Source organism: Eublepharis macularius, chromosome 8 (genome assembly GCF_028583425.1).
Source record: "Eublepharis macularius isolate TG4126 chromosome 8, MPM_Emac_v1.0, whole genome shotgun sequence".
Classification (NCBI taxonomy): Eukaryota; Metazoa; Chordata; class Lepidosauria; order Squamata; family Eublepharidae; genus Eublepharis; species Eublepharis macularius.
In genome coordinates this window covers 128,054,018-128,067,183 of record NC_072797.1, presented here as the reverse complement: position 1 = coordinate 128,067,183, position 13,166 = coordinate 128,054,018, and positions in this window count along the sequence as shown.

The window sequence follows — 13,166 nt, the reverse complement described above, 5'->3', positions numbered from 1 at the left end:
CTGGAAATGATGTCACATGTCACCGAATGAAGTCACATGTTGCAAATGATGTCACATGTCACCAATGATGTCACAATGGCTGATTCCGCACATGTTGGATAATGTACTTTCAATGCACTTTAGCTATCATTTGGAAGTGGATTTTTTGTTTCACACTCGAAAAATTCAGTTCCAAATTATCTCTAAAGAGGATTGGAAGTGCATTATCCAACGTGTGCGGAATCAGCTACTGTTGCCATCTCTGGTCCCATCTCTGACAGTTAATCCTATTTAACAGCCTAAACATGATCCTCCTAGAACAATCCTCAAGCTAGAAGCAGACTAGGAAAATAACGAGAAAGAAGAAATTATTTCATTAAAATCCTGAGTAAAAAGCGGTGTTTTGGTCTGGTGCTTAAAGGATAGTAGGTTAGGCCTCAGGTGGGCCTCTGGGAGAAGGGGTTCCACAGCTGAAAAAAAATGTGTCTGTGTACCCCCATGAGCTAATTTGGTTTAGCCCAGTATTTGAAGGCAGGCATCTGAGGAAGAGGCTGGCTTCTGGGAGCTTCATAACAATTTACATGCTCTTATTGCCTTGAATAAGGTAATCAGAAACACGTTATATCCGAACAATAGAAACTAAAAGTGGTATATGTGTGTTATAATTAGGGGGTATTATTATTATTGGAATCAGGGCTCACTTGGAGGGGGAACGCGCAGGAACGCAGTTCCGGCAGTTCCCCCAAAAGGTCACTGTCAGGTGGCCCTGCCCACCTGACTTTTGGCCATTTGGGGCAGGGGAACCCTCCCCTGCCTGGCTCTGATTCGATCCCGGCTGTTTCAGCCGTGATCTGGGCCCAAAAGGGCCCATAATGGGCATTTTTGGCCATTTTGGACCCATTTCTACCGGGATTGGGGCCTAAACAGCTGGGATCGGGGGCCATTCTGGCTTGGATTGGAGCCAAAATGGCCCTGATCGGGCCACTGCCAAGTAGGGGAACACTCCCCCGTCTGGCAGCAACCGAATCCTGGCCATTTCGGGCCTGATCAAATCAATTATGCTAATTACACACGTACGGTGATGGCAAGGGGTGTGGCATATGATAATGAGTTATGCTAATGAGTTAAGCTAATGAGTTCCTGCAGCTCTTTTTCTACGGAATGACCCCTGATTGGAATTATGTTATTCTTGCAGGGCTGTAATTCTTCGAGAAAAGGACAGAAGCCCAGTTCCAGTTGCTTCTATTTGGATGAGAATCCCCGTCTCTTTTGGACTTCTACCACCTGCTCTGGAAGACTCTGGTCAGGCCTGATTTAGATATGAGTGTGCATTTTAAAAGCCCTAAGCATCTAGTTATCTTTCCTTAATCCTATATCAAATCATTTTTACAAGACAGGTTTTTATTTGGCTTTCATTTTTAACCTTTTTCTGTTCTCTTGCTTTCTGCTGGGTTTCTTACTGCCTTGCATGTCAGCTGTCATGAATGGAATCAGAGCAATGGTTGCCGTAAGAGTAAACATCAAACTTAGGTTTGCCAGGTCCTTTGACTCCCCCGGTGGGAGATTGGGAGCCCGACATCTACCTTGCTGTGCCTCTTGGTCTTGGTCTCGTGTGCGTGCACGGTGCGTGTGCACTCCTGGTGTGTGCAATAATGTCACTTCCCAGAAGTGACATCATTGGGTGGGTCAAAGGGCAGCCTGGGAGTGCTCCTGCACTCACCATGGGGCTGGATCAGTCTGCTGCAAGGCACAATTTGGCTTGAAATGGGCCCACCGTGGGGGGTGTTTCAGCCCAAATTGGGCTGCTTTGGGCGTGGGAGTGTGCTGTGCCACCAAGGGGCATGCTGTGCCCCCTTGCTAGCTAAGTAAGTGGACACGGGGAGGGGGGAAGGGTGGTAGCATGGGGATCCCCCACCCTGGGTGGGGGAATGGCACCCTTTATCACACTCAAGAAGGCTGAATTTGAATGGACTTATTTTCAAAGCCCTAAAATCCTGATTCCCTCCTCCATTAGTACTTTGGTTTTGTGCCCCCTTATCTCTCTTTGAAGTAGAATCGGCTTTGCAGTAAACTGTTAACAAAGTATTTTCTTGTTCCCAAGATTCCTTTCCAGGTGCCTGCCAACCACACATAATGGTAGAACATGCCATCCACAATCTTTTGCTGTTTGTTGTATATTTGTTCGAAGTGCCCCATCACCAAATTATGATCTGTAGCTCCTGGTTCTTCAGACAAAGTGACTGTGTGATGCAGCCTAATACTACACATTGTATGGGGTGCATACTCCATGGCTGGGCTTTATATATACCTGGCAGCAGGATATAGCTGTCTGCAGGATTGTTCTTAGGGCCAAGCTAGAAGTGACGAATTACACTTGAATGGAAAGTGAACAGACTCACATGTATTCCTCCCTGTTCACTTGCGCTCCACTTGCACTCCACTTGATCATGTAGTAAAGTAGAGTGCAAGTGAACAGGGAGGAATACATGTGAGAGCCGAACCACATGATACGAATTACACGCGAATGACACAAAAACTTACTTACATGTGTTCCAATGTTGTTTTCAACTACACACGCCAGGACTGCAGGACTTCCATCAAACCCATGTTCGCGGTGGCACGGGTTTTCTCCGCATACCTCCAAGATATCCCATCATGCATCTCCACGTTGCACAGATAGGAAGCGGAAGATATAGGAAACAAGGACGCTCTGCATTGCTGACTTACTGATCGTGACCGCGTACATGCGCTGTCGCAGCTACACTGGAGCAGAAAAATTTGAATGCGTGCCTGGACCAGGACATGTGCTCATCGATAGAATGCTGGACACGGGCATTTGGAGTAAGACAGGACTCCTGACACTCGCTTGATCTCATGTAATTCATATCGTGTGGTTCGAATCTGTCTGTTCAGATCATGTAGTGATCAAGTGGAGTGCAAGTGGAGTGCAAGAGAACAGGGAGGAATACGTGTGTTCACTTGCCATTCAAGTGTAATTTGTCACTTCTAGCTTGGCCCAGAGTCCTATTGCAGGAACACATGAAGCTACCTTATACTGAGTCGGTGCCAGACTGCTGGTCTATCAAGGTCAATTTTATCTCCTTGGTCTGGAAGTGGCTTTCTGGGGTCTCAAATAGAGGTCTTGCCCATCACCTGGTACCTGACTGCTTTCACTGGAGATATGAGAGATTGATCCTGGGATCTTCTTTATGCAAGCAGATGTACTACTACTGCACCACAGGCACCACCTTCCACCTTTATTGTGGCTTTGAGGGTAGAGCAGGAGGAGGTAGGGGCCAGTGACCTGGTTTTTTTCCGTGGACTCCTCTGATAGTGTTTAAAGCTATACTACTTTTTTTGCACCACCATCAGCAGTGACTCACAAGGAAGCCTAGGTTTCTGAATAAGATCTGCTGTGCTGCAGCCATGCACCAAGCTTGCCTGGCGAGTCCCATTAGCAAAAAGTTATGTGGGAGGTGGTTTCCTAGCACAAAGGTCTTTGAGCATCATTTTTATCCCCTGCTCCATTAGCAAATCTTATCCCACCCAGCAGGGGCAATTCATGGTTAGGATCACTCTGAAATCTATACCCTTTGTATTTTTTTAAAGATAAAAACAACCTTTATTGTAAAAGAAATGCCTTGCCTTCACAGAATGCTAAAACCTCATTACACTTCAGACCACAAAAGATAGAAAATGAGCTGTCCCATTTTATACTGTTGTGATGCATCTGGGTATGCTTCTGTGCGAAGACCCGGCCTTTAAGCTAGTTCAAGGCTACACATTGGCCTCTAAGAAGACTCTTCCCCCCTTCTCCCTTTTTATTCTAAACAGGGTTGGATTTATGCTGGCACATGAGAATCTACAGTCAACTCCTTCAAAAATGAAAAAATAAACTTCTTTTTCCTCCTGAAGAAAAGCAGACATCTGCTAACTAGTTGTCTAGCTGTCTATTTGTGGACAATTTCTTTCATCTTGTCATACCTTTTGTGCTATTTTGAAATGTTTGGAGTTTAGACTTGAAGAACACTCAGTAGATTCCTGACTTATATTAAAAGAGACTTTTTTTTTAAAGGGAGAAAAGTTCTAACAAGGAATTTGTGCGTGCGTGTGCTCCTACACTGGGGTCTTATTCCATCTTCCTATCAAGTACACATTGATTTTATTTTCAGCAGAGTGAAATCTTTTCAAATACCAACGGCACCCTCACAAACTCATAGTAACAAAGCAATTCATAAGAAAAAGTACTTGTCCCAGATAACAAAGAGAGGGAGATTGGGGGTGGGGGAGAAGAGAGCGTCTACCACAGCACTTCTTCAATACAAGCGGGCTAAGGCCATCTGGTCAGCCGCATTTGTGTGCTTACCTGTTATGCTTATTTTAATTCTTTCTCTGCACACACAAAGACGATGTCATTTAAATGGCTTTCACCTGTTTCCCATGTGAACCAGAGCAAGCATGCAATTACAGGTTTGCTAGGCAAGGTAATTCCTTTGAATTGCCTTTTTTCCCCTCTTTATGATGACTCTGGGGGCAACTCCATGTCCATATGAACAAAACACTATACCTTCTATATTTAAATAATATGTCCCGCAATAGCTAATGAATGAGCAGCTAAAGAAAGGGGAGATGTAACAAAGAAGATCACATTGTGAAGCATTTCCAGAAGTAAACTCAAGGTTTTTCAGATGTCAGCAGAAGTCCATCAGGTGCATAAAGGCCGCTGGGGGCACAGTTCGGCTTCTATACAGTGTCTTAATTAGAGTTGCCAGCCACCAGTTGTTGGCTAGAGATCTCCTGGAATTGCAACTGATTTCCAGGCCATCGAGATTAGTTCCTCAGAAAATGGCTGCTCTGGAGGGTGAACTCTATGGCGTGATACCCCACTGAGGTCCCGCCCCTCCCCACCCCTCCCCAAACCCCACCCCCTCCATGACCCACCCCCAACGTCTCCAGGAATATCCCAGCCTGGACCTGCCAACCTTAGTCGCAATGCCTGTGGCGGACCCTGTTCAAACAGGACAAGTTCTAAGCTGAAAGAATTGTTAAGAAATATCTAACGTTTTCAACTTTTGGCCTTTCAAATGCTGAATGAGAGATCTCAAATTTGAGTGTGTATTTTGATGTGAAATATGAATCACAAAGCGTGAGCGCTTTAAGATTATGTTGATGTTGGCTGGCTTCAGATGGGAAATCTCATTAGTGATCAATTACCATGGGCGCATTCTCAGATGCTAACAGATATAAAAATACCTTTATATGATAAATATCGGTTCTATTGTGCTTAGGGGGGCCTTAGCATAGTTGTAGAGCACATACTTTGTCTCTGCGGGTCCCAAGTTACTCTCCATTTAAAGGATATTGGCTTAGGCTTCTTTTTAATAACTTTGTTTTATTGTTTTAGTTGTAAGTTGCTTTGGGCAAGTCTCTGGAGAGACGACATATATATTTTCTAAATAAATAAGGCAACTTCATACGTGATGGGCTTTGAAATGCAGAGTCAGGCTCACAAACTGCCCGTTCTGCAACACATAGGAAAAATTGTATAAAGTAGTGCCTCCATGGGAACATTTTTGCCCATGTGACCCAATATGGGTATAAGTAAACCATGAGTATGCAACCAGAGAACGGCAGCCGTTCCTTTCTTGTTCGTAAACCAAGGTTGAAAAGGTGAGGCCAATGCAGATGTTCTTGGTTGGCTTTGCAGGGAGGTCAGCTCCACCTGTGTCTTCTTTCTACTTCACCGCTGGACTGAAGAAAATGTTTTTGTGAACTTACAATGGACACAGCCACAGCATTCTTTGGATTCCAAGCAACCCCAAGTATTTTTGTACCTTGGCTGGCTAGCTACAAACTCCTTTCTTAATGACTGGCTCTTACTTGGTCCTCAAGGTATCTGGCTCCTGGCATGTGAGAGACGATTTGTGCACTGTTACACAGGCAACTTGGCTTGGTTGATCTTTCAGGCATGGAAGTGTGTCAGATATCCATGCAGATAAATTATATGTATTGTAGAGGCATTTCTAAGATCAGGGATGCTGAGGGCTTTTTTCCACCTGGAACACAGTGGAACGGAATTCTGGCACCTCTAGAAAATGGTCATACGGCCGGTGGCCCTGCCCCCTGATCTCCAGACAAAGGGCAGTTTAGATTGCGCGGAGGGCAATCTAAACTCTCCTCTGTCTGGAGATCAGGAGGCAGGGCTACCGGCCATATGACCATTTTCGACGAGGGCGATTTAAACTTTTAAAAACTCCCCCCTTGTTCCAGCTGACCCAAAGTGACGTCATTGTGCGGTCCTGAGTTCCACCACCTCTTTTCCCAGAAAAAAAGCCCTGGGGATGCTCATCATGCACTTCTGTTCATGTATACCAGAAAGTTGTTGTTCGTTTACATAGCACCACCACTGTGAGATTTTACAGAGCTAGTATAGTATTTAGAGACTTGAACTAGGATCCGAAAGACATGAGTTCCAATCCCCACTTAGCCATAAAGCTTGCTGAGCAGCCTTAGCTAGTTGCATTTTCTTAGCTTCTCTCCCTCACACCCTGATCTGGATGGCCCAGGTGAGCCCTGATCTTGTCAGATCTTAGAAGCTAAGCAGAGCCAGCCTTGGTTCGTAATTGGATGGGAGGCCTCCAAGGAAGGCCAGGGTTGCAGACCAGGCAATGGCAAACCACTTCTGTTAATTTCTTGCCAAGAAAACCCCACCAGGAGTTGCCATAAGTCAGCTGTGACTTGAGGGCACTCTCTACTCCATGCTCCCTCATAAGATTGTTGTGAGGATAGCATGAAAAGAGCATAGAAATTCTGCCACCAGGAAGGCCAGGATAAAAATGTACTAGTAGATATATTTTGAAGGAGGCTTAGTGGTAGAACATTTGCTTTGCACGTGGAAGGTCCCAACTTCAGTCCTCGACATTTCCAGTTAAAAGGATCAGGAAATATAAGACCTCTATCAGAGACTCTAGAGCACTATTATCACTAAGAGGAAACTGTGGGCTGGTGCCTTAGTACAAGAGCATCTACTTTGAACACATTAGGGCCCAGGTTTAATCCTTGGCATCACTAGCTAAAAAGATTAGACAGAAGATGATGTGGAAGACCGGGGCCTCAGGCCCTGGAAATCCTCTTTCAGACAGTAGACAGCACTGACCTTGATAGACCAGGAGACTGACTCAAAATAAAGCAGAGTAAGCCAAAGGCAAAACCCTTCAGAGTAAGCCAAAGGCAAAACCCTTAATTTAAATTTAGACTTGAGGAAGAAGAAAAGAAAGGCAGCAAGAATGAATATTATTTTATTTGTATTGCTGAAGGCTTTCACGGCCGGAAAATGATGGTTGTTGTGGATTTTCCGGGCTCTATAGCCGTGACTGGCATCTTCAGAGGTGTAGCACCACAAGACAGAGATCTCTCAGTGTCACAGTGTGGAAAAGAAGTTGGCAGGTAATTTATATCTACTCAGGAAGGTAGGGTTGGGCTGAGTCATCCTGTAAGAGTTTCCCAGGGTGTGGAATGCTAATTGAGGGAGGCTTCACTGTATCCTGAGGAGGTTCTTTTGCACATGGATTGGTGCTTAATATGCTAATCTCTGCAGGGCTATTGTAGGGTATAGAGTATTTTGTTAGCCTGGTGTTAACAAGGCAATTTTATTTATTTATTACATTACATTTCTAGACCGCCCTCCCTGTCAGATGGGCTCAGGGCAGTGTAACAACACACAATTTATAACATACAATTTAAAACAATAAAAACATTATAAATAAACATTTAAAACATTATCCATGTGCAATAAAACTTCTCAGATGGTGGATATAAGTATGTGTCACACTTTATGAGCTCCTGTATGGGTGGTAGACGGTCTTCAGTTGTATGGCCGGCAAGAGGACAGCCTAGCCCCCACCAAATACCTGATAAAACATCTCGGTCATGCAAGCCCAGCAGAAAGATAAAAAATCCCGCCAGGCCCTAGTCTCCTCAGACAGAGAGTTCCACCAGGTCGGAGCCAGGACTGAAAAGGCCCTGGCTCTGGTAGAGGCCAGACGAACCTCCCTGGGGCCAGGGACCATCAGCAACTGTGTCACGGGCTGGGCCAGCCCAAGCAGGGTGGTTCAAGTCCAAACCTTAATGCCAGAGTCTGAGGGGAGTTCCAAGAGCAAAAGCCAGGTCAAACTGGTGGTCAGAGCACAAGATAACACCAGGAGTGAGTCCAGAGTCCAAGAGCAAGGTCAGGTACAATCCAAGGTCATTTACCAGTAGTGTCAGGTCCAAAAGCAGGCACGGGCACGGGCACGGGCACGGGCACGGGCACGGGCACGGGCACGGGCACGGGCACGGGCACGGGCACGGGCACGGGCACGGGCACGGGCACGGGCACGGGCACGGGCACGGGCACGGGCACGGGCAAGGTTCACAGAACACAGAGTGGTTGCAGGCAATCGACACGTTGCTTCCACGCCCGGCAGTTCCTCCAGACTGGCTCTTATAGCCAGGCGTGGTTTTCAGCCAGCTGCTGGGGCTCCATCCTGACACTACTCATCATCACTCTCCAGCAGCTGGCGTTGGCTCAAGAGGCGAGCACTGCGCCGTCTCTCCTGCAGTTCCAGTCTCTGGCGCTGCCTGCGGCGTTCCTTGGGCGTGGGTGAACCTGGGGGGGTGGAGGCTCTTGGCTGCGCTGCACCTGTAGAAGTCCCTGGCTGAGCTTCCCCTGTGGTGTTGGAGCTAGAGGGTGCTGGTGCCTCAGCTGCTGGCTGCAAGCTCTGATCAGCCAGCAGCTGTTGCTCCTGATTGCTGGCTTCTGCTGAATCAGGGCTAGGGCTGGCTACACAGGGCTCCTCTTCTCCTGAGGAGTCCTGGCTGGCTACACGAGGCTCCTCTCCTCCAGAGGAGACCTCACTCTCAGACTGGGCCATGACAAACTGCTTATTAGCTGACTGAAGCGACCTCTGGGGAACATATGGGGAGGGGCGGTCCTGAAGGTATGCTGGAATATGCTAAATTATCAGCACTAAAGTTTCCTTTTCATTGGGGCATAAAAGCTTCCAAACGGTTAACAATCCTGAACAGAGCTAAATTCCCTAATTCTAACTTCTAAACTCCCTACTTTCCATGGCTTTAGAAGGATAACTGTTTTGGGATTGCACTGTAAATCAAGGATAGCACGGATTGCCTCCATCCACCCTTTTGGTGGCACCTGTTTCACCTCTGAATCCATTTTGCATCCATGCACTGGAAATAATATTCCAATAGGGCCCAGAAGAAGATTGAGACTTGGAAGAGCAGCTATGAGGGAGCTTGAGAAGATCCTTAAAGATAAAGATGTCTCTCTGGGAACCAAGATCAAAATAATCCAAACTATGGTATTCCCCATTGCCATGTATGGATGTGCAAGTTGGACAGTGAAGAAAACTGACGGAAAGAAAATTGATTCATCTGAAATGTGGTGCTGGAGGAGAGTTTTGTGGATACCTTGGACAGCCAAAAAGACAAATAAGTGGGTACTAGATCCGCAGCTTGTAGAATCCGCAGGGAATGTGCAAAGGAGTAACATCTACTTTTAATTCTAACCCTGGAAGCCCACATTTTTGTACTTATAGTGTCAAGTTTTTATATAATAATATATTTATATAATTATTTTTATAAAGTGGTGTATTTTCTGTATGTTTTTTACAAGTCTGTACTGGTCATTAACTGTAAATAAATCTGACTGGCTGTACTAGATCAAATCAAGCCTGAATTCTCCTTAGAAGCTAAAATGACAAGACTAAAGCTATCGTACTTTGGTCACATCATGAGAAGATTCTCTGGAAAAGTCAATAACGCTAGGAAAAGTGGAAGGCAGCAGCAAAAGAGGAAGACCTAAAATGAGATGTCTTGACTCAATAACAGAAGCCACGTCCTCCAGTTTGCAGGATCTGAGCAAGTCTGTTAATGATGGGACATTTTGGAGGTCTTTCATTCACAGGAGGTAACTTGACGGCATATAACACACACATGGGGCCCAGGTTTATTGAGTCCAAATCCTGTATCCCCAATCTGGGGTTCTGTGTGATCTTTTCTCTACATTTTTAAGTGTAAGAAATTGTACAGGATCAGGTCTACATATAACGAACTCTTCCTGTGATACTCTGTGAACTAATTATATTTACGGGGTGGGGGTAAAGAGTTGGATGGAGCAAGAATTTGTTTTCTTGCCATGTGTAGACTCAGTCTGTCCACTTCCTAGTACGTGTGAACAGGTCAATTGTTTTAAATAATAGAAAAAACAAGGCTACAATACTCCAAGTTTTTTTTTTAAGATGTCAGAATATGATGCTGTTTAGATGGTTAGGTTTTGATGATCAGTATTCAGTGTGGGGTTCAGTTAGATGTATTGTGTGTTCAACAGGTGCACCCCCATTTTCCTACAGGTTTTTTTTATCCTTTTCAGAGAGCCTTCTTTGGGATTAAGCTCCTAGTCAAGTAGATTATCCCCTGCACAGAGACTAGATCTAATGTTACAGGCTCTTTATCATTCTTCCCTTTCAGCCGCTGCACGCTGGGTCCCTTTGAAGTTCTTAACCCCTGAGGCACTTTATCTGGAAGCCTTTGTTTCTTCTCAACAGGTGTCAGAGTGGGCTGCAACCCTACTTTGAAAGGCCCGCGCAGTTCCCCACAAGGACCATGTTTCTGTAATGTCCTTTTGTCCTTTTGTATATGCACTCACCTCTGTTGCCTGTGTCCTTTGTGGAAGAGCGATAAGTTGTGCCTGAGTCACGTAAGGATATCCTCTCTGGAAGTGGGGAGAAAAGAGCTTCCATTCTTCTCAAAAGGGGTGGAAGAAAAATGTTTACATTTGTGACCAGGGACAGTGATGGTGGTGCAAACTGGAGGAAGTACTACTAAGTAACGGCATTGGGTAGAAGTTGTAAGGGTCCTACTGTCAGGCCTGGCTAGGGGATTCTCTCAGACTCTCCACTTCGTCCAACTGGTTGTATGAGTTAAAGATCTTTATTCGGATAAAGGTCCCTAGAATTGCACTGATACATAGAAATTGCCCAGAATGCTGACGTACAGTCTTCTTTGAGAGGTTATACTTCAGTTCCCCTCCCCCAGTCCAAACAAGTCAGTTGAAGTCAGCAAAAGTCCTGCAAAAGAGGCCCAGCCGAAGTTCCCACGCCTGGTCCCCACACACTACCAGCTGCACTGCTAAGTTCTCTTAGCAAACATAGCTGAGTACAGGGAAGGAAGATACACTACAAGAAGAAAGCCCACCCCCCGTAGATATGCATTCATAGTTATGGCAGGCAGGCTGGCTTGCCTGCCTGACACCTACATTGGTTTAGTGGTGTGGGAGCTGTGGTGGTGACTCAGAAAATGAGCCATGTAGGAGATGGCTGCTTCCTTTCACCAGTGGCGTGGAGGGCAATCTCAACTCCCCTCTGTCTGGAGATCAGGGGGCGGGGCCATCAGCCATGTGACCATTTTCAAGAGGTCCTGGAACTCCGTTCCACTGTGTTCCAGCTGAAAAAAAGCCCTGTTAAAGTCCATAAGGGGTATAAGCACGTTCTCGTTCCCTGAACTACAACTCGCTGACAGCAACACAAGTAAGGGTTTGCAAAATGAGGCATACGAGCCAAAACCATAGACAGAAATACCTGTTTCAAAACTTTACATTGATTATCTGGAACTGTAACACAGATTCAAGATGCTTGCAATAACTAAACCCGGTCCCTGCAAAAAAACAACCATGTTTTTTTCTTCAGGTTCTGATGTTTACCAGTCATGCAACAGAAGCACATTTTTCTCTGTATTGATTTCCTGGAAATGTCATTTCTCCCTTCCAATCAAACCTTTGCAATTAGGACCAAAGAGCATTCCCAGCCCATTCAAACTACAGACAGCTGCCATTCTCCTTCCCCCCTTTTTGTGGGTGGGAGATTTCCCCCCCCCTTTGTAAAGTAAAAAAGCCTGGACTTTCTTAGGTTCTGCTCAATGCAAAGTCCCCTTCTGGACAGGCCTCTCTTGCAACCCTGAGCCCCTTGCTTGCACAGGTTGTCACTGACCTTGCTGAGCTAAGCTATGCTTTACGCTGGCTGAGCTATGCTTTGTAGAAGGTTGATTCTTTGCAGAGAGCTGGTCACTTAGCAACCATGCTGAAGCTTGTAAATTACTTTCTTGCACTTGATTAGGTCTGCAACGGCTGAGGTCTTTGCAAACTCTGCTTTTCTTAGAATCATAGAATCATAGAGTTGGAAGGGGCCATACAGACCATCTAGTCCAACCCCCTGCCCAGTGCAGGATCCTCTGTCCTCTCAGATCATTGCAAGGGAGGAGCCAAATGTCCTGTATTTTTACTTCATTTCACCTGGGCAGTCCAAGGAAATACTACACGGTCCAGGTGAAAAGCAGGCACCTGGCAACCCTACCTGTAAGTGATGGGTAGCCAATGGAGTGACATCAAAATGGGAGTAATAGTTCTACATCAAATCTTTTTAATCGCATCAGTTATGGCAGGGGTGGGCAAATTGCGGCCCGCGGGCCACATGCGGCCCGCTACAGAGCCACATGCAGCCCGCCAAGACAGTCACCTACCGGGCGCCTGGCACCAAAAGAACAACGCTCTGCAGCTTTTCTCCCTCACATAGCTTGCAGCTATAGATGATATGAAATTAGCACAATAAATAAATTGAATAAAACTACCACTATTTTATTTAATTTATATTTATTGATTTTTATGATACAATTTATACCTTTTCTGAAATGCAAAGTTAACTAATGAATGCAATCATTTTAAAAGGTGCGGCCCTCCGCTAACCTCCGCTCCCACAAAGTGGCCCCCGAGCCAAAACAATTGCCCACCCCTGAGTTATGGTATCCTTTAGACCGGAATTGATATTTCTGGATATATGGAAAGAACAACATATGCGGTGCTTGCATAAATAATTAATATCTTCGTTATTGGCAGCAGCTAAAAACGCCATAGCGTCAAGATGGAAATCGCAGTTTCCTTCAAATTTGGACACATGGTACCTTAAGGTTTGGGAGCAACTCTGTATGGAAAAAATTACAGAGAGATTACAGACCCCCTTAAACCAACACAGTTCTATGAGAAATGTTGCCCTTTTGGAACATTCTTTCCAGGAATGAGCTTTTAGTTACCAAACTACCTTATTATAATATCATTAATCCAGAAATTTGAACGTTTG